This window comes from Clupea harengus, unplaced genomic scaffold, assembly GCF_900700415.2.
Source record: "Clupea harengus unplaced genomic scaffold, Ch_v2.0.2, whole genome shotgun sequence".
Taxonomy (NCBI): domain Eukaryota; kingdom Metazoa; phylum Chordata; class Actinopteri; order Clupeiformes; family Clupeidae; genus Clupea; species Clupea harengus.
This window is the reverse complement of record NW_024879734.1, coordinates 15132-31595: the sequence shown is the minus strand read 5'-3', so window position 1 is coordinate 31595 and position 16464 is coordinate 15132. Positions and strand designations below refer to the sequence as shown.

At 47.9% G+C, this 16464-nt stretch overlaps 25 non-coding genes across 25 annotated transcripts; 22 read left to right on the top strand and 3 right to left on the bottom strand.

The window, feature by feature from the left end:
• Positions 1-4973: 4973 nt before the first annotated feature.
• trnaq-cug lies at positions 4974-5045 on the bottom strand. Its single transcript has one exon. It is a non-coding gene; the product is annotated as a tRNA-Gln (tRNA).
• Positions 5046-5498: 453 nt separating this feature from the next.
• On the bottom strand, positions 5499-5570 carry trnaq-cug. The gene has a single exon. It is a non-coding gene; the product is annotated as a tRNA-Gln (tRNA).
• Positions 5571-5985: 415 nt separating this feature from the next.
• On the bottom strand, positions 5986-6057 carry trnaq-cug. The gene has a single exon. It is a non-coding gene; the product is annotated as a tRNA-Gln (tRNA).
• A 337-nt stretch (positions 6058-6394) lies between these two features.
• On the top strand, positions 6395-6476 carry trnal-uag. The gene has a single exon. It is a non-coding gene; the product is annotated as a tRNA-Leu (tRNA).
• A 278-nt stretch (positions 6477-6754) lies between these two features.
• On the top strand, positions 6755-6826 carry trnag-ucc. The gene has a single exon. It is a non-coding gene; the product is annotated as a tRNA-Gly (tRNA).
• Positions 6827-7032: 206 nt separating this feature from the next.
• Positions 7033-7114, top strand: trnal-aag. Its single transcript has one exon. It is a non-coding gene; the product is annotated as a tRNA-Leu (tRNA).
• Positions 7115-7756: 642 nt separating this feature from the next.
• Positions 7757-7838, top strand: trnal-uag. Its single transcript has one exon. It is a non-coding gene; the product is annotated as a tRNA-Leu (tRNA).
• Positions 7839-8115: 277 nt separating this feature from the next.
• trnag-ucc lies at positions 8116-8187 on the top strand. Its single transcript has one exon. It is a non-coding gene; the product is annotated as a tRNA-Gly (tRNA).
• Positions 8188-8393: 206 nt separating this feature from the next.
• Positions 8394-8475, top strand: trnal-aag. The gene has a single exon. It is a non-coding gene; the product is annotated as a tRNA-Leu (tRNA).
• A 644-nt stretch (positions 8476-9119) lies between these two features.
• Positions 9120-9201, top strand: trnal-uag. Its single transcript has one exon. It is a non-coding gene; the product is annotated as a tRNA-Leu (tRNA).
• A 279-nt stretch (positions 9202-9480) lies between these two features.
• Positions 9481-9552, top strand: trnag-ucc. Its single transcript has one exon. It is a non-coding gene; the product is annotated as a tRNA-Gly (tRNA).
• A 207-nt stretch (positions 9553-9759) lies between these two features.
• On the top strand, positions 9760-9841 carry trnal-aag. Its single transcript has one exon. It is a non-coding gene; the product is annotated as a tRNA-Leu (tRNA).
• A 642-nt stretch (positions 9842-10483) lies between these two features.
• On the top strand, positions 10484-10565 carry trnal-uag. The gene has a single exon. It is a non-coding gene; the product is annotated as a tRNA-Leu (tRNA).
• Positions 10566-10843: 278 nt separating this feature from the next.
• Positions 10844-10916, top strand: trnag-ucc. The gene has a single exon. It is a non-coding gene; the product is annotated as a tRNA-Gly (tRNA).
• A 209-nt stretch (positions 10917-11125) lies between these two features.
• Positions 11126-11207, top strand: trnal-aag. The gene has a single exon. It is a non-coding gene; the product is annotated as a tRNA-Leu (tRNA).
• A 642-nt stretch (positions 11208-11849) lies between these two features.
• On the top strand, positions 11850-11931 carry trnal-uag. The gene has a single exon. It is a non-coding gene; the product is annotated as a tRNA-Leu (tRNA).
• Positions 11932-12209: 278 nt separating this feature from the next.
• Positions 12210-12281, top strand: trnag-ucc. The gene has a single exon. It is a non-coding gene; the product is annotated as a tRNA-Gly (tRNA).
• Positions 12282-12487: 206 nt separating this feature from the next.
• On the top strand, positions 12488-12569 carry trnal-aag. The gene has a single exon. It is a non-coding gene; the product is annotated as a tRNA-Leu (tRNA).
• Positions 12570-13219: 650 nt separating this feature from the next.
• trnal-uag lies at positions 13220-13304 on the top strand. The gene has a single exon. It is a non-coding gene; the product is annotated as a tRNA-Leu (tRNA).
• A 596-nt stretch (positions 13305-13900) lies between these two features.
• trnal-uag lies at positions 13901-13982 on the top strand. The gene has a single exon. It is a non-coding gene; the product is annotated as a tRNA-Leu (tRNA).
• A 278-nt stretch (positions 13983-14260) lies between these two features.
• On the top strand, positions 14261-14333 carry trnag-ucc. Its single transcript has one exon. It is a non-coding gene; the product is annotated as a tRNA-Gly (tRNA).
• A 208-nt stretch (positions 14334-14541) lies between these two features.
• On the top strand, positions 14542-14622 carry trnal-aag. Its single transcript has one exon. It is a non-coding gene; the product is annotated as a tRNA-Leu (tRNA).
• Positions 14623-15079: 457 nt separating this feature from the next.
• trnap-agg lies at positions 15080-15162 on the top strand. Its single transcript has one exon. It is a non-coding gene; the product is annotated as a tRNA-Pro (tRNA).
• Positions 15163-16080: 918 nt separating this feature from the next.
• Positions 16081-16152, top strand: trnag-ucc. The gene has a single exon. It is a non-coding gene; the product is annotated as a tRNA-Gly (tRNA).
• Positions 16153-16360: 208 nt separating this feature from the next.
• Positions 16361-16442, top strand: trnal-aag. Its single transcript has one exon. It is a non-coding gene; the product is annotated as a tRNA-Leu (tRNA).
• The last annotated feature ends 22 nt before the right edge of the window (positions 16443-16464 follow it).

Sequence of the window (16464 nt, the reverse complement as noted above, 5' to 3'; positions counted from 1 at the left end):
CTACCTCAAAATACTGCTCTTTCAGATCACCACCTAATTACATTCAACATGAAATTAGATCTCCAACAACGGAATTAACCTACTTCTACAGCCGCTGTCTATCCGACAGGAATACAGCAGAATTCATATCAAAACTACCAGTCGCTCCTGCCACAGCTCCTACCACTGGCAAAATAAATGACGTACGCACACCCCCACCCCATATCGACCTACTAACGGATGGCGTCATACATGCGCTCCACTCAACCCTTGACGCTGTTGCGCCACTAAAAAAGAGAATAAGAAAACTGAAAAGACTGGCCCCATGGTACACTGATCAGACTCGTGCACTTAAACAAACCACACGAAAACTAGAAAAAAAATGGTACTCCACCAAACTTGAGGTATTCCACCTGGCATGGAAGGACAGTCTTCTAAGCTATAAACGAGTACTTTTTGAGGCAAAATCGGCTTACTATTCTTCATTGATTGACAATAATAAAAACAACCCAAAGTTCCTATTTAACACCATTTCTAGGCTAACAAAAAACCACAATAGAATCGAACATTCTGTTCCCATAAGCTTTAGTGGTAATGATTTCATGACCTTTTTCAATAACAAAATTCTAACAATAAGAGAACAAATTCATAGTCTCCTCCCCCTCTATGACCTAGTGGGTCTAGTGGGCACGTCAATGATTTAGATGAGAGGATCAGGGGGTGTTGCCATAGCCATAGGGCATTTTGGAAGAGGTGTACCTCTTCCAAAATGCCCTATGGCTATGGCAACACCCCCTAAACCTGGTGCTCTCCTTGAATCCTTCGCACCCATTGACCTCCCTGAACTAAACTCCCTGATCCTCTCATCTAAATCATTGACGTGCCCACTAGACCCTCTCCCCACAAAACTTCTTAAACATGCACTACCGTTATTAAGTGAGACATTACTTAATGTAATGAATAATTCACTAATTTCCGGATACGTCCCCAAATCATTTAAAATAGCAGTGATCAAACCATCTCTCAAAAAACCTAACCTTGATCCTGATAATCTAGCTAACTATAGACCCATATCTAACCTCCCCTTCTTGTCAAAAATACTTGAAAAAATAGTAGCTAAGCAACTTACTTCCTTTCTACACCAAAACAAAATCGAAGAAACCCTCCAATCTGGCTTTAGAGCCCACCACAGCACTGAAACGGCCTTAGTCAAAGTCCTGAATGACCTACTAATCGCATCCGATCATGGGTGCACCTCAATACTAGTTCTCCTAGACCTTAGTGCCGCCTTCGACACTATAGATCACCATATCCTATTACAAAGACTTGAACATCATGTTGGCATCAAAGGCTGTGCCTTATCCTGGTTTAGAGCTTACCTCTCTGATCGCCATCAATTCGTTCATGTCCATGAGAAGTCATCCAATCACACTAGTGTAAGCTACGGTGTTCCCCAAGGCTCTGTCCTCGGACCACTGCTCTTTTCCCTTTACATGCTACCCTTAGGTGCTGTCATAAGGAACCATGGCATTAACTTCCACTGCTATGCTGATGACACCCAACTCTACCTATCCATGAAACCTGAAGAAATTGTACATTTACCCAAGATAGACACTTGCCTGCAAGATGTAAAATCTTGGATGGCTAACAACTTCCTGCTCCTCAACTCTGATAAAACTGAGTTTATGCTTGTAGGCCCCGATCAATTGAGAATGACACTATCTAGCCATCTATCCACACTCGATGGCATCCCAACACCCAATACTAGCATCAAAAACCTTGGTGTAACTATCAACCAAGACCTCCTATTTGACTCACACATAAAACAGATCTCAAAGACATAATTTTTTCATTTACGCAATATTGCCAAATGAGAAAAGTCCTATCCCTCCAAGATGCAGAAAAACTAATCCACGCATTTATTACTTCCCGACTAGATTACTGCAATGCTCTCCTGTCCGGATGCAGCATCAACTCAATAAAGAGCCTCCAACTTATACAGAACGCTGCTGCCCGTACACTCACCAGAACAAAAAAATATGAGCACATCTCACCTGTACTTGCCTCTCTGCATTGGCTCCCTGTCAAAAGTAGAATTGATTTCAAAGTACTCCTGCTAACATACAAAGCCCTAAATGACCTGGCTCCAAACTACCTTAAGGAACTAGTTGTCCCCTACTGCCCTCCAAGACCGCTGCGTTCCCAGAGTGCAGGCCTCCTTGTAATTCCAAGAATATCAAAAACCACAGTAGGAGGCAGAGCTTTTAGCTACCAAGCCCCCCTCCTCTGGAACAATCTCCCTGCCTCCATCCGAGATGCAGACACCCTACCTATATTCAAATCAAGACTATAAAGACATTCCTCTTTAGTGCATCCTATAGCCACAAGTAATTGCGTCAACAAACCCATCACCTGCTGGGCCAGCCAGTCAGCAAGCATAACTAGACATAACTGAACACATAAAAAAAAAGTATATCACTGGGCTACAGACATGTTGTACCCTGCAACCCTAACAAAGCTTACGACTAAAATCTCCATATGTACCAAACCAAACTAATTGCTAAATGGCAGCATAACTAAACATAACTAATGCTAAACCAAACTAAATGCCAAACCAAACTAAATGCTAAATGCCAGCATAGCTAAACACATCTAAAACACATGCAATACCCCACAAATCAACATAACTGGGCTACAGACAGCGTATGTTGTACCGTGAAGGAGTGCGGAAGATCCCGGGTACAGCACACGGCGCGTATTGCGACTGTCACCAGCCAACTAAATACTAAATAAAATCCCCATACACCCAGCCAGGCAGCCTCTCTCTCTCCCTCTCCCTCTCCTTTCTTATCACATTGCTAATGCCTATAATAACCCACTCACTCTGTTCCTTTTCTTTCTCTCCTAATCTAGACTATCTTCGCCATGGGACGCTGCTGTAGTCTCTCCACCTGGTCTACCTGCAGAAACCCTTGACCAATTGCACCCACCGCCACCGCACTGCCGTACACTTACTCTACCTCATACCCTATGCTAGCATTTATATACAATATATATTATTGCCACCATCGACATGTTTCTCTGTTCCTACTCCCCTTACCCCTGTAATAGTAACCCTATCAGCACAGTGTATATCCACTAAACTGGTCTTGTCTGTATCATGTATTTACCACTGGATGTCTGTATATATATTATATACATCTACCAAATGCAGGCTATGTAAAACACCTGTTGTTTCCCTTCCCCTTCTACCACACAACCCTCCCCCTTCCCCCCTTCCTATCTCCACCCGGCCGACCTCAAGCAGATGGGTTCCCCCTTATGTGCCGTGGTTCTGCTTAAGGTTCCTTCCTGACTAACAGGGAGTTTTTTCTTGCCCGTGTTGCCATTGTGCTTGCACTAAGGGGGTTTCAGGCTCTAGGCTCTGTAAAGCGCTGAAGAATAAGATCATTTGTGTCCGCCTATAGATACCAACTGAGTGTTTTCACGTGAGCTTTCGAATGCTCTCACAATTAATATTTATGGCTATTCGACACACTTATCTAAAAACCAGGCTAGTTCGGATCATCATGTCATACTGTTCTTCTCCCTATAGAGTGTGTTTCAGCCCCAAATACAACAAGGAGTCACAGTCACCTTTATTATATTCTTTTCCTGAAATGGAAATGCAGACAGTCTTACCCATTCACACCAGCCGTCCCAGAGTCGTTCTTTCTTCAAGAGGTCTCGGCTTCTTGCGGATGACCTGTTTGTGTCCCGATCTGGGGTCGTGGCTGGGATACTAAGGTAAAAAGGCCATGCTTTTCGGGGGTAGCTCAGTCCATAGGAAAGACGCAGACGCGGCTCTTGTATTTCTCTTGTCTTTATTGTCTACCCTACTACCCTAAAGAGCTCTCGAACACAAACTGCATTCGCCTTTTAAATCCCTCTCACATGCAACACGTTCTAAACCACCTCCCTTTTTCATGACACTTCTTAGTAACATATGTTCATCTCTGACCCATGTGTCACCTCCTTGCAGGCCCAGAGGCCCCTTCCTGCCCCCTCCACTATTACACAATGTACAGCACAGTGAAGTTTGCAAACTCTCTCAAAGTACACATTGTTCTGCTTTACATTCTTGTTGGTTAAGCACATTTCATATTTCACACTTTTTCAGCAAGCATATATGGATATAGGTTTGTGTAAGCATAACTCAAGCAATTTCCACACACAGTTATTTAGCATGTTTCACACCACATATTAGGAGAGCACACAGTGGTTATATCATTGCACGACATGACTCAAGCATCATTCAGCAAAGCACATATAGTATATATGTTCATCACTCATTATTAATTGCATATGGGTTGGTACGGGTTGCAGGTCCACTCTCATGAGCCATATTCATCAGCGCCTAGAGACAATTGTATTGTTATGGCGCTATATTAATAAAATTGAATTGAATTGAATTGAATGTGTCAGTTAGGCGAGTTGGGTCTTCAAGAGCTCAAAATCCTAGGTCCTACCGAGATTTGAACTGGGATCGCTGGATTCAGAGTCCAGAGTGCTAACCATTACACCATAGAACCTTCAGCACTTTTGGGGTGACATGACGTCACCCTTAAAAATACGATGCTTTCAAAGCATTGCCCGTTGCTGTTCTTCTCAGTTCGCACGTAAGGATCTAACGGTGTTACATTTAGTCATTTAGCAGACGCTTTTGTCCAAAGCAACGTACAAGGGAGATAACAGTCAAGCTAAGAGCAATAAAAACCTGGTGTAACAATAAATACTACCCTACATAAGAAGTCGAAAAAAGACATAGAAAGAAAAAGAAGTGCAGGAATGTAACTACTAGCAAGTTAAGCACTTGTGAATGTGCCAGTTAGGCGAGTTGGGTCTTCAAGAGCTTCTTGAAGGTAGAGAGGAAGGTAGTGTGGAACATTCTTGTCGAAGCAAATTGGAAGGCGGTGTTGAGCACTGAGCACATTTCGCACTTAACTCAAAATCCTAGGTCCTACCGAGATTTGAACTCGGATCACTGGATTCAGAGTCCAGAGTGCTAACCATTACACCATAGAACCGTCAGGACTTTTCGGGTGACATGACGTCTCCCTTAAAAATACGATGCTTTCAAAGCATTGCCCGTTGCTGTTCTTCTCAGTTCGTACGTAAGGATCTAACGGTGTTAGATTTACATTTTGTCATTTAGCAGACGCTTTTGTCCAAAGCGACGTACAAGGGAGAGAACTTGTCGATGCAAATTGGAAGGCGGTGTTGAGCACTGAGCAATAAAAACCTGGTGTAACAATAAATACTACCCTACATAAGAAGTCGAAAAAAGACATAGAAAGAAAAAGAAGTGCAGGATTGTAACTACTAGCAAGTTAAGCACTAGTGAATGTGCCAGTTAGGCAAGTTGGGTCTTCAAGAGCTTCTTGAAGGTAGAGAGGAAGGTAGTGTGGAACATTCTTGTCGAAGCAAATTGTAAGGCGGTGTTGAGCACTGAGCACATTTCGCACTTAACTCAAAATCCTAGGTCCTACCGAGATTTGAACTCGGATCGCTGGATTCAGAGTCCAGAGTGCTAACCATTACACCATAGAACCGTCAGGTTATGGGGTGAAATGCCCTCAAAAATACGATGCTTTCAAAGCATTGCCCGTTGCTGTTCTTCTCAGTTCGCACGTAAGGATCTAACGGTGTTACATTTAGTCATGTATCAGACGCTTTTGTCCAAAGCAACGTACAAGGGAGATAACAGTCAAGCTAAGAGCAATAAAAACCTGGTGTAACAATAAATACTACCCTACATAAGAAGTCGAAAAAAGACTTAGAAAGAAAAAGAAGTGCAGGAATGTAACTACTAGCAAGTTAAGCACTTGTGAATGTGCCAGTTAGGCGAGTTGGGTCTTCAAGAGCTTCTTGAAGGTAGAGAGGAAGGTAGTGTGGAACATTCTTGTCGAAGCAAATTGGAAGGCGGTGTTGAGCACTGAGCACATTTCGCACTTAACTCAAAATCATAGGTCCTACCGAGATTCGAACTCGGATCGCTGGATTCAGAGTCCAGAGTGCTAACCATTACACCATAGAACCTTCAGGTTAATGGGTGAAATGCCCTTAAAAATACGATGCTTTCAAAGCATTGCCCGTTGCTGTTCTTTTCAGTTCGCACATAAGGATCTAACGGTGTTATATTTACATTTTGTCATTTAGCAGACGCTTTTGTCCAAAGCGACGTACAAGGGAGAGAACTTGTCGATGCAAATTGGAAGGCGGTGTTGAGCACTGAGCACATTTCACACTTAACTGCAATCTAGGTTCCAGTCTCTTGGAGGCGTTGGTTCAAATCCCACCGCTGCCATTATAACCAGCTGGCTTTGCTCTCCACTCTAACTTTCTCATAGACGGTTCAGAAGAATTCGACACTCGTGGTAGTGTGGCCGAGCGGTCTAAGGCACTGGATTTAGGCTCCAGTCTCTCTGGAGGCGTGGGTTCAAATCCCACCACTGCCATTATCTTCTGATACGGGAGGACCGAGGCCTACCTCATCAGGCCTCCTAAGCCAATGTGAGCGTCCTTACCTGCATGTGCTTCGGGTCTTGGAATTCTTAGCTTGCACTGCCTTGAACAGATCAAATTTGGCCATGCTGTGGGACACAGCTGTTTCCTTTACTTCCAGAGAAGTCTCTCCTTTTTCCTAGATCGCTGCTTTTGTGCTGAAAAAGTAAAGCTAGGCCAGTCAGTTCAACGGCCCGATCTGTACAGCCGGAACCTTTTCATCATATGTGTAGCGTTGGTGGTATAGTGGTGAGCATAGCTGCCTTCCAAGCAGTTGACCCGGGTTCGATTCCCGGCCAACGCAAGCAGCAATTCTTTACACAAGTCTACATATTACGTCCCAAGGGTCCCTATACGTCCAATGCCGCTAACATGTCCGCTGCGCCTCTGTCCGGGTAATGGCAAGATGTTGGCCTTGGCTTTCTGACGTGTTCTCGCATCGCTTCTACTCTGTAGGTTCTCCCCAATGCAGTTGCTCACCCTTCTGCTCAGAGCCTTTGTGTATCTCACGGTAGCGTGGCCGAGCGGTCTAAGGCGCTGGATTAAGGCTCCAGTCTCTTCGGAGGCGTGGGTTCAAATCCCACCGCTGCCATTATGACCAGCAGTGCAAATACAGCTGCCTTTGCCCGTCAATATAGCTTTCTCAACGACTGTTCAGAAGAATTTCGAGGCTTGTGGTAGTGTGGCCGAGCCGTCTCAATACCCGTATAGCGTTGGTGGTATAGTGGTTATCGTAGCTGCCTTCTAAGCAGTTGACCAGGGTATGATTCCCGGCAGACGCATGGATCCTTTCTTTACAGAAGTCTCAATTCCCTGTTTCTCGTGTAATTCCATTCATATTTGAAACTTGCATAACTTTTGACTGCTTGGAGATAGAAAGTCCATTCCAGCGCCAGCCGACTCATCTCACTGAGAGCATTCTGTAGAGCGGTAGAAGTCAAGCAAATTCCGCAGCGGGCCCAAGATAGGCCAGTTCTTGTGCGCTCCTTCTCAAAGTTTGCTCTTCATGCAGTCAGGATGGCAGAGCGGGCGAAGACGCTGCACGGCACGAATGTTGTTGGCTCTCACCTCCAACATTTCCATCATTTCCCTGGCTGTTCCTTCGGTAGCCGGCTCTCTAGGTTCCAGTCTCTTGGAGGCGTTGGTTCAAATCCCACCGCTGCCATTATAACCAGCTGGCTTTGCTCTCCACTCTAACTTTCTCATAGACGGTTCAGAAGAACTCGACACTCGTGGTAGTGTGGCCGAGCGGTCTAAGGCGCTGGATTTAGGCTCCAGTCTCTCTGGAGGCGTGGGTTCAAATCCCACCACTGCCATTATCTTCTGATACGGGAGGACCGAGGCCTACCTCATCAGGCCTCCTAAGCCAATGTGAGCGTCCTTACCTGCATGTGCTTCGGGTCTTGGAATTCTTAGCTTGCACTGCCTTGAACAGATCAAATTTGGCCATGCTGTGGGACACAGCTGTTTCCTTTACTTCCAGAGAAGTCTCTCCTTTTTCCTAGATCGCTGCTTTTGTGCTGAAAAAGTAAAGCTAGGCCAGTCAGTTCAACGGCCCGATCTGTACAGCCGGAACCTTTCATCATATGTGTAGCGTTGGTGGTATAGTGGTGAGCATAGCTGCCTTCCAAGCAGTTGACCCGGGTTCGATTCCCGGCCAACGCAAGCAGCAATTCTTTACACAAGTCTACATATTACGTCCCAAGGGTCCCTATACGTCCAATGCCGCTAACATGTCCGCTGCGCCTCTGTCCGGGTAATGGCAAGATGTTGGCCTTGGCTTTCTGACGTGTTCTCGCATCGCTTCTACTCTGTAGGTTCTCCCCAATGCAGTTGCTCACCCTTCTGCTCAGAGCCTTTGTGTATCTCACGGTAGCGTGGCCGAGCGGTCTAAGGCGCTGGATTAAGGCTCCAGTCTCTTCGGAGGCGTGGGTTCAAATCCCACCGCTGCCATTATGACCAGCAGTGCAAATACAGCTGCCTTTGCCCGTCAATATAGCTTTCTCAACGACTGTTCAGAAGAATTTCGAGGCTTGTTGGTAGTGTGGCCGAGCCGTCTCAATACCCGTATAGCGTTGGTGGTATAGTGGTTATCGTAGCTGCCTTCTAAGCAGTTGACCAGGGTATGATTCCCGGCAGACGCATGGATCCTTTCTTTACAGAAGTCTCAATTCCCTGTTTCTCGTGTAATTCCATTCATATTTGAAACTTGCATAACTTTTGACTGCTTGGAGATAGAAAGTCCATTCCAGCGCCAGCCGACTCATCTCACTGAGAGCATTCTGTAGAGCGGTTAGAAGTCAAGCAAATTCCGCAGCGGGCCCAAGATAGGCCAGTTCTTGTGCGCTCCTTCTCAAAGTTTGCTCTTCATGCAGTCAGGATGGCAGAGCGGGCGAAGACGCTGCACGGCACGAATGTTGTTGGCTCTCACCTCCAACATTTCCATCATTTCCCTGGCTGTTCCTTCGGTAGCCGGCTCTCTAGGTTCCAGTCTCTTGGAGGCGTTGGTTCAAATCCCACCGCTGCCATTATAACCAGCTGGCTTTGCTCTCCACTCTAACTTTCTCATAGACGGTTCAGAAGAACTCGACACTCGTGGTAGTGTGGCCGAGCGGTCTAAGGCGCTGGATTTAGGCTCCAGTCTCTCTGGAGGCGTGGGTTCAAATCCCACCACTGCCATTATCTTTCTGATACGGGAGGACCGAGGCCTACCTCATCAGGCCTCCTAAGCCAATGTGAGCGTCCTTACCTGCATGTGCTTCGGGTCTTGGAATTCTTAGCTTGCACTGCCTTGAACAGATCAAATTTGGCCATGCTGTGGGACACAGCTGTTTCCCTTACTTCCAGAGAAGTCTCTCCTTTTTCCTAGATCGCTGCTTTTGTGCTGAAAAAGTAAAGCTAGGCCAGTCAGTTCAACGGCCCGATCTGTACAGCCGGAACCTTTTCATCATATGTGTAGCGTTGGTGGTATAGTGGTGAGCATAGCTGCCTTCCAAGCAGTTGACCCGGGTTCGATTCCCGGCCAACGCAAGCAGCAAATTCTTTACACAAGTCTACATATTACGTCCCAAGGGTCCCTATACGTCCAATGCCGCTAACATGTCCGCTGCGCCTCTGTCCGGGTAATGGCAAGATGTTGGCCTTGGCTTTCTGACGTGTTCTCGCATCGCTTCTACTCTGTAGGTTCTCCCCAATGCAGTTGCTCACCCTTCTGCTCAGAGCCTTTGTGTATCTCACGGTAGCGTGGCCGAGCGGTCTAAGGCGCTGGATTAAGGCTCCAGTCTCTTCGGAGGCGTGGGTTCAAATCCCACCGCTGCCATTATGACCAGCAGTGCAAATACAGCTGCCTTTGCCCGTCAATATAGCTTTCTCAACGACTGTTCAGAAGAATTTCGAGGCTTGTGGTAGTGTGGCCGAGCCGTCTCAATACCCGTATAGCGTTGGTGGTATAGTGGTTATCGTAGCTGCCTTCTAAGCAGTTGACCAGGGTATGATTCCCGGCAGACGCATGGATCCTTTCTTTACAGAAGTCTCAATTCCCTGTTTCTCGTGTAATTCCATTCATATTTGAAACTTGCATAACTTTTGACTGCTTGGAGATAGAAAGTCCATTCCAGCGCCAGCCGACTCATCTCACTGAGAGCATTCTGTAGAGCGGTAGAAGTCAAGCAAATTCCGCAGCGGGCCCAAGATAGGCCAGTTCTTGTGCGCTCCTTCTCAAAGTTTGCTCTTCATGCAGTCAGGATGGCAGAGCGGGCGAAGACGCTGCACGGCACGAATGTTGTTGGCTCTCACCTCCAACATTTCCATCATTTCCCTGGCTGTTCCTTCGGTAGCCGGCTCTCTAGGTTCCAGTCTCTTGGAGGCGTTGGTTCAAATCCCACCGCTGCCATTATAACCAGCTGGCTTTGCTCTCCACTCTAACTTTCTCATAGACGGTTCAGAAGAACTCGACACTCGTGGTAGTGTGGCCGAGCGGTCTAAGGCGCTGGATTTAGGCTCCAGTCTCTCTGGAGGCGTGGGTTCAAATCCCACCACTGCCATTATCTTCTGATACGGGAGGACCGAGGCCTACCTCATCAGGCCTCCTAAGCCAATGTGAGCGTCCTTACCTGCATGTGCTTCGGGTCTTGGAATTCTTAGCTTGCACTGCCTTGAACAGATCAAATTTGGCCATGCTGTGGGACACAGCTGTTTCCTTTACTTCCAGAGAAGTCTCTCCTTTTTCCTAGATCGCTGCTTTTGTGCTGAAAAAGTAAAGCTAGGCCAGTCAGTTCAACGGCCCGATCTGTACAGCCGGAACCTTTTCATCATATGTGTAGCGTTGGTGGTATAGTGGTGAGCATAGCTGCCTTCCAAGCAGTTGACCCCGGGTTCGATTCCCGGCCAACGCAAGCAGCAATTCTTTACACAAGTCTACATATTACGTCCCAAGGGTCCCTATACGTCCAATGCCGCTAACATGTCCGCTGCGCCTCTGTCCGGGTAATGGCAAGATGTTGGCCTTGGCTTTCTGACGTGTTCTCGCATCGGTTCTACTCTGTAGGTTCTCCCCAATGCAGTTGCTCACCCTTCTTCTGCTCAGAGCCTTTGTGTATCTCACGGTAGCGTGGCCGAGCGGTCTAAGGCGCTGGATTAAGGCTCCAGTCTCTTCGGAGGCGTGGGTTCAAATCCCACCGCTGCCATTATGACCAGCAGTGCAAATACAGCTGCCTTTGCCCGTCAATATAGCTTCTCAACGACTGTTCAGAAGAATTTCGAGGCTTGTGGTAGTGTGGCCGAGCCGTCTCAATACCCGTATAGCGTTGGTGGTATAGTGGTTATCGTAGCTGCCTTCTAAGCAGTTGACCAGGGTATGATTCCCGGCAGACGCATGGATCCTTTCTTTACAGAAGTCTCAATTCCCTGTTTCTCGTGTAATTCCATTCATATTTGAAAACTTGCATAACTTTTGACTGCTTGGAGATAGAAAGTCCATTCCAGCGCCAGCCGACTCATCTCACTGAGAGCATTCTGTAGAGCGGTAGAAGTCAAGCAAATTCCGCAGCGGGCCCAAGATAGGCCAGTTCTTGTGCGCTCCTTCTCAAAGTTTGCTCTTCATGCAGTCAGGATGGCAGAGCGGGCGAAGACGCTGCACGGCACGAATGTTGTTGGCTCTCACCTCCAACATTTCCATCATTTCCCTGGCTGTTCCTTCGGTAGCCGGCTCTCTAGGTTCCAGTCTCTTGGAGGCGTTGGTTCAAATCCCACCGCTGCCATTATAACCAGCTGGCTTTGCTCTCCACTCTAACTTTCTCATAGACGGTTCAGAAGAACTCGACACTCGTGGTAGTGTGGCCGAGCGGTCTAAGGCGCTGGATTTAGGCTCCAGTCTCTCTGGAGGCGTGGGTTCAAATCCCACCACTGCCATTATCTTCTGATACGGGAGGACCGAGGCCTACCTCATCAGGCCTCCTAAGCCAATGTGAGCGTCCTTACCTGCATGTGCTTCGGGTCTTGGAATTCTTAGCTTGCACTGCCTTGAACAGATCAAATTTGGCCATGCTGTGGGACACAGCTGTTTCCTTTACTTCCAGAGAAGTCTCTCCTTTTTCCTAGATCGCTGCTTTTGTGCTGAAAAAGTAAAGCTAGGCCAGTCAGTTCAACGGCCCGATCTGTACAGCCGGAACCTTTTCATCATATGTGTAGCGTTGGTGGTATAGTGGTGAGCATAGCTGCCTTCCAAGCAGTTGACCCGGGTTCGATTCCCGGCCAACGCAAGCAGCAATTCTTACACAAGTCTACATATTACGTCCCAAGGGTCCCTATACGTCCAATGCCGCTAACATGTCCGCTGCGCCTCTGTCCGGGTAATGGCAAGATGTTGGCCTTGGCTTTCTGACGTGTTCTCGGCATCGCTTCTACTCTGTAGGTTCTCCCCAATGCAGTTGCTCACCCTTCTGCTCAGAGCCTTTGTGTATCTCACGGTAGCGTGGCCGAGCGGTCTAAGGCGCTGGATTAAGGCTCCAGTCTCTTCGGAGGCGTGGGTTCAAATCCCACCGCTGCCATTATGACCAGCAGTGCAAATACAGCTGCCTTTGCCCGTCAATATAGCTTTCTCAACGACTGTTCAGAAGAATTTCGAGGCTTGTGGTAGTGTGGCCGAGCCGTCTCAATACCCGTATAGCGTTGGTGGTATAGTGGTTATCGTAGCTGCCTTCTAAGCAGTTGACCAGGGTATGATTCCCGGCAGACGCATGGATCCTTTCTTTACAGAAGTCTCAATTCCCTGTTTCTCGTGTAATTCCATTCATATTTGAAACTTGCATAACTTTTGACTGCTTGGAGATAGAAAGTCCATTCCAGCGCCAGCCGACTCATCTCACTGAGAGCATTCTGTAGAGCGGTAGAAGTCAAGCAAATTCCGCAGCGGGCCCAAGATTAGGGCCATTTCTTGTGCGCTCCTTCTCAAAGTTGCTCTTCATGCAGTCAGGATGGCAGAGCGGGCGAAGACGGCTGCCACGGCACGAATGTTGTTGGCTCTCACCTCCAACATTTCCATCATTTCCCTGGCTGTTCCTTTCGGTAGCCGGCTCCTCCTAGGTTCCAGTCTCTTGGAGGCGTTGGTTCAAATCCCACGCTGCCATCATAAACCAGCTGGCTTTGCTCTCCACTCTAACTTTCTCATAGACGGTTCAGAAGAATTCGACATCCTCGTGGTAGTTGTGGGCCGAGGCGGTCTAAGGCGCTGGATTTAGGCTCCAGTCTCTCTGGAGGCGTGGGTTCAAATCCCACCACTGCCATTATCTTCTGATACGGGAGGACCGAGGCCTACCTCATCAGGCCTCCTAAGCCAATGTGAGCGTCCTTACCTGCATGTGCTTCGGGTCTTGGAATTCTTAGCTTGCACTGCCTTGAACAGATCAAATTTGGCCATGCTGTGGGACACAGCTGTTTCCTTTACTTCCAGAGAAGTCTCTCCTTTTTCCTAGATCGCTGCTTTTGTGCTGAAAAAGTAAAGCTAGGCCAGTCAGTTCAACGGCCCGATCTGTACAGCCGGAACCTTTTCATCATATGTGTAGCGTTGGTGGTATAGTGGTGAGCATACAAACTTGCATAACTTTTGACTGCTTGGAGATAGAAAGTCCATTCCAGCGCCAGCCGACTCATCTCACTGAGAGCATTCTGTAGAGCGGTAGAAGTCAAGCAAATTCCGCAGCGGGCCCAAGATAGGCCAGTTCTTGTGCGCTCCTTCTCAAAGTTTGCTCTTCATGCAGTCAGGATGGCAGAGCGTTGGTTCAAAGCGTTGGTTCAAATCCCACCGCTGCCATTATAACCAGCTGGCTTTGCTCTCCACTCTAACTTTCTCATAGACGGTTCAGAAGAACTCGACACTCGTGGTAGTGTGGCCGAGCGGTCTAAGGCGCTGGATTTAGGCTCCAGTCTCTCTGGAGGCGTGGGTTCAAATCCCACCACTGCCATTATCTTCTGATACGGGAGGACCGAGGCCTACCTCATCAGGCCTCCTAAGCCAATGTGAGCGTCCTTTCCTGCATGTGCTTCGGGTCTTGGAATTCTTAGCTTGCACTGCCTTGAACAGATCAAATTTGGCCATGCTGTGGGACACAGCTGTTTCCTTTACTTCCAGAGAAGTCTCTCCTTTTTCCTAGATCGCTGCTTTTGTGCTGAAAAAGTAAAGCTAGGCCAGTCAGTTCAACGGCCCGATCTGTACAGCCGGAACCTTTTCATCATATGTGTAGCGTTTGGTGGTATAGTGGTGAGCATAGCTGCCTTCCAAGCAGTTGACCCGGGTTCGATTCCCGGCCAACGCAAGCAGCAATTCTTTACACAAGTCTACATATTACGTCCCAAGGGTCCCTATACGTCCAATGCCGCTAACATGTCCGCTGCGCCTCTGTCCGGGTAATGGCAAGATGTTGGCCTTGGCTTTCTGACGTGTTCTCGCATCGGTTCTACTCTGTAGGTTCTCCCAATGCAGTTGCTCACCCTTCTTCTGCTCAGAGCCTTTGTGTATCTCACGGTAGCGTGGCCGAGCGGTCTAAGGCGCTGGATTAAGGCTCCAGTCTCTTCGGAGGCGTGGTTCAAATCCCACCGCTGCCATTATGACCAGCAGTGCAAATACAGCTGCCTTTGCCCGTCAATATAGCTTTCTCAACGACTGTTCAGAAGAATTTCGAGGCTTGTGGTAGTGTGGCCGAGCCGTCTCAATACCCGTATAGCGTTGGTGGTATAGTGGTTATCGTAGCTGCCTTCTAAGCAGTTGACCAGGGTATGATTCCCGGCAGACGCATGGATCCTTTCTTTACAGAAGTCTCAATTCCCTGTTTCTCGTGTAATTCATTCATATTTGAAACTTGCATAACTTTTGACTGCTTGGAGATAGAAAGTCCATTCCAACATTTCCATCATTTCCCTGGCTGTTCCTTCGGTAGCCGGCTCTCTAGGTTCCAGTCCTCTTGGAGGCGTTGGTTTCAAATCCCACCGCTGCATTATAACCAGCTGGCTTTGCTCTCCACTTAACTTTCTCATTAGACGGTTCAGAGAACTCGACACTCGTGGTAGTGTGGCCGAGCGGTCTAAGGCGCTGGATTAGGGCTCCAGTCTCTCTGGAGGCGTGGGTTCAAATCCCACCGCTTGCCATTATGACCAGCAGTGCAAATACAGCTGCCTTTGCCTTTGCCCCGTCAATATAGCTTTCTCAACGACTGTTCAGAAGAATTTCGAGGCTTGTGGTAGTGTGGCCGAGCCGTCTCAATACCCGTATAGCGTTGGTGGTATAGTGGTTATCGTAGCTGCCCTTCTAAGCAGTTGACCAGGGTATGATTCCCGGCAAGACGCATGGATCCTTTCTTTACAGAAGTCTCAATTCCCTGTTTTCTCGTGTAATTCCATTCATATTTGAAACTTGCATAACTTTTGACTGCTTGGAGATAGAAAGTCCATTCCAGCGCCAGCCGACTCATCTCACTGAGAGCATTCTGTAGAGGGTAGAAGTCAAGCAAATTTCCATAGCGGGCCCAAGATAGGCCAGTTCTTGTGCGCTCCTTCTCAAAGTTTGCTTCTTCATGCAGTCAGGATGGCAGAGCGTTGGTTCAAAGCGTTTGGTTCAAATCCCACCGCTGCCATTTATAACCAGCTTGGCTTTGCTCTCCACTCTAACTTTCTCATAGACGGTTCAGAAGAACTCGACACTCGTGGTGGTTATGGCCGAGCGGTCTAAGCGCTGGATTTAGGCTCCAGTCTCTCTGGAGGCGTGGGTTCAAATCCCACCACTGCCATTATCTTCTGATACGGGAGGACCGAGGCCTACCTCATCAGGCCTCCTAAGCCAAATGTGAGCGTCCTTTACCTGCATGTGCTTCGGGTCTTGGAATTCTTAGCTTGCACTGCCTTGAACAGATCAAATTTGGCCATGCTGTGGGACACAGCTGTTTCCTTTACTTCCAGAGAAGTCTCTCCTTTTTCCTAGATCGCTGCTTTTGTGCTGAAAAAGTAAAGCTAGGCCAGTCAGTTCAACGGCCCGATCTGTACAGCCGGAACCTTTTCATCATATGTGTAGCGTTGGTGGTATAGTGGTGAGCATAGCTGCCTTCCAAGCAGTTGACCCGGGTTCGATTCCCGGCCAACGCAAGCAGCAATTCTTTACACAAGTCTACATATTACGTCCCAAGGGTCCCTATACGTCCAATGCCGCTAACATGTCCGCTGCGCCTCTGTCCGGGTAATGCAAGATGTTGGCCTTGGCTTTCTGACGTGTTCTCGCATCGGTTCTACTCTGTAGGTTCTCCCCAATGCAGTTGCTCACCCTTCTTCTGCTCAGAGCCTTTGTGTATCTCACGGTAGCGTGGCCGAGCGGTCTAAGGCGCTGGATTAAGGCTCCAGTCTCTTCGGAGGCGTGGGTTCAAATCCCACCGCTGCCATTATGACCAGCAGTGGCAAATA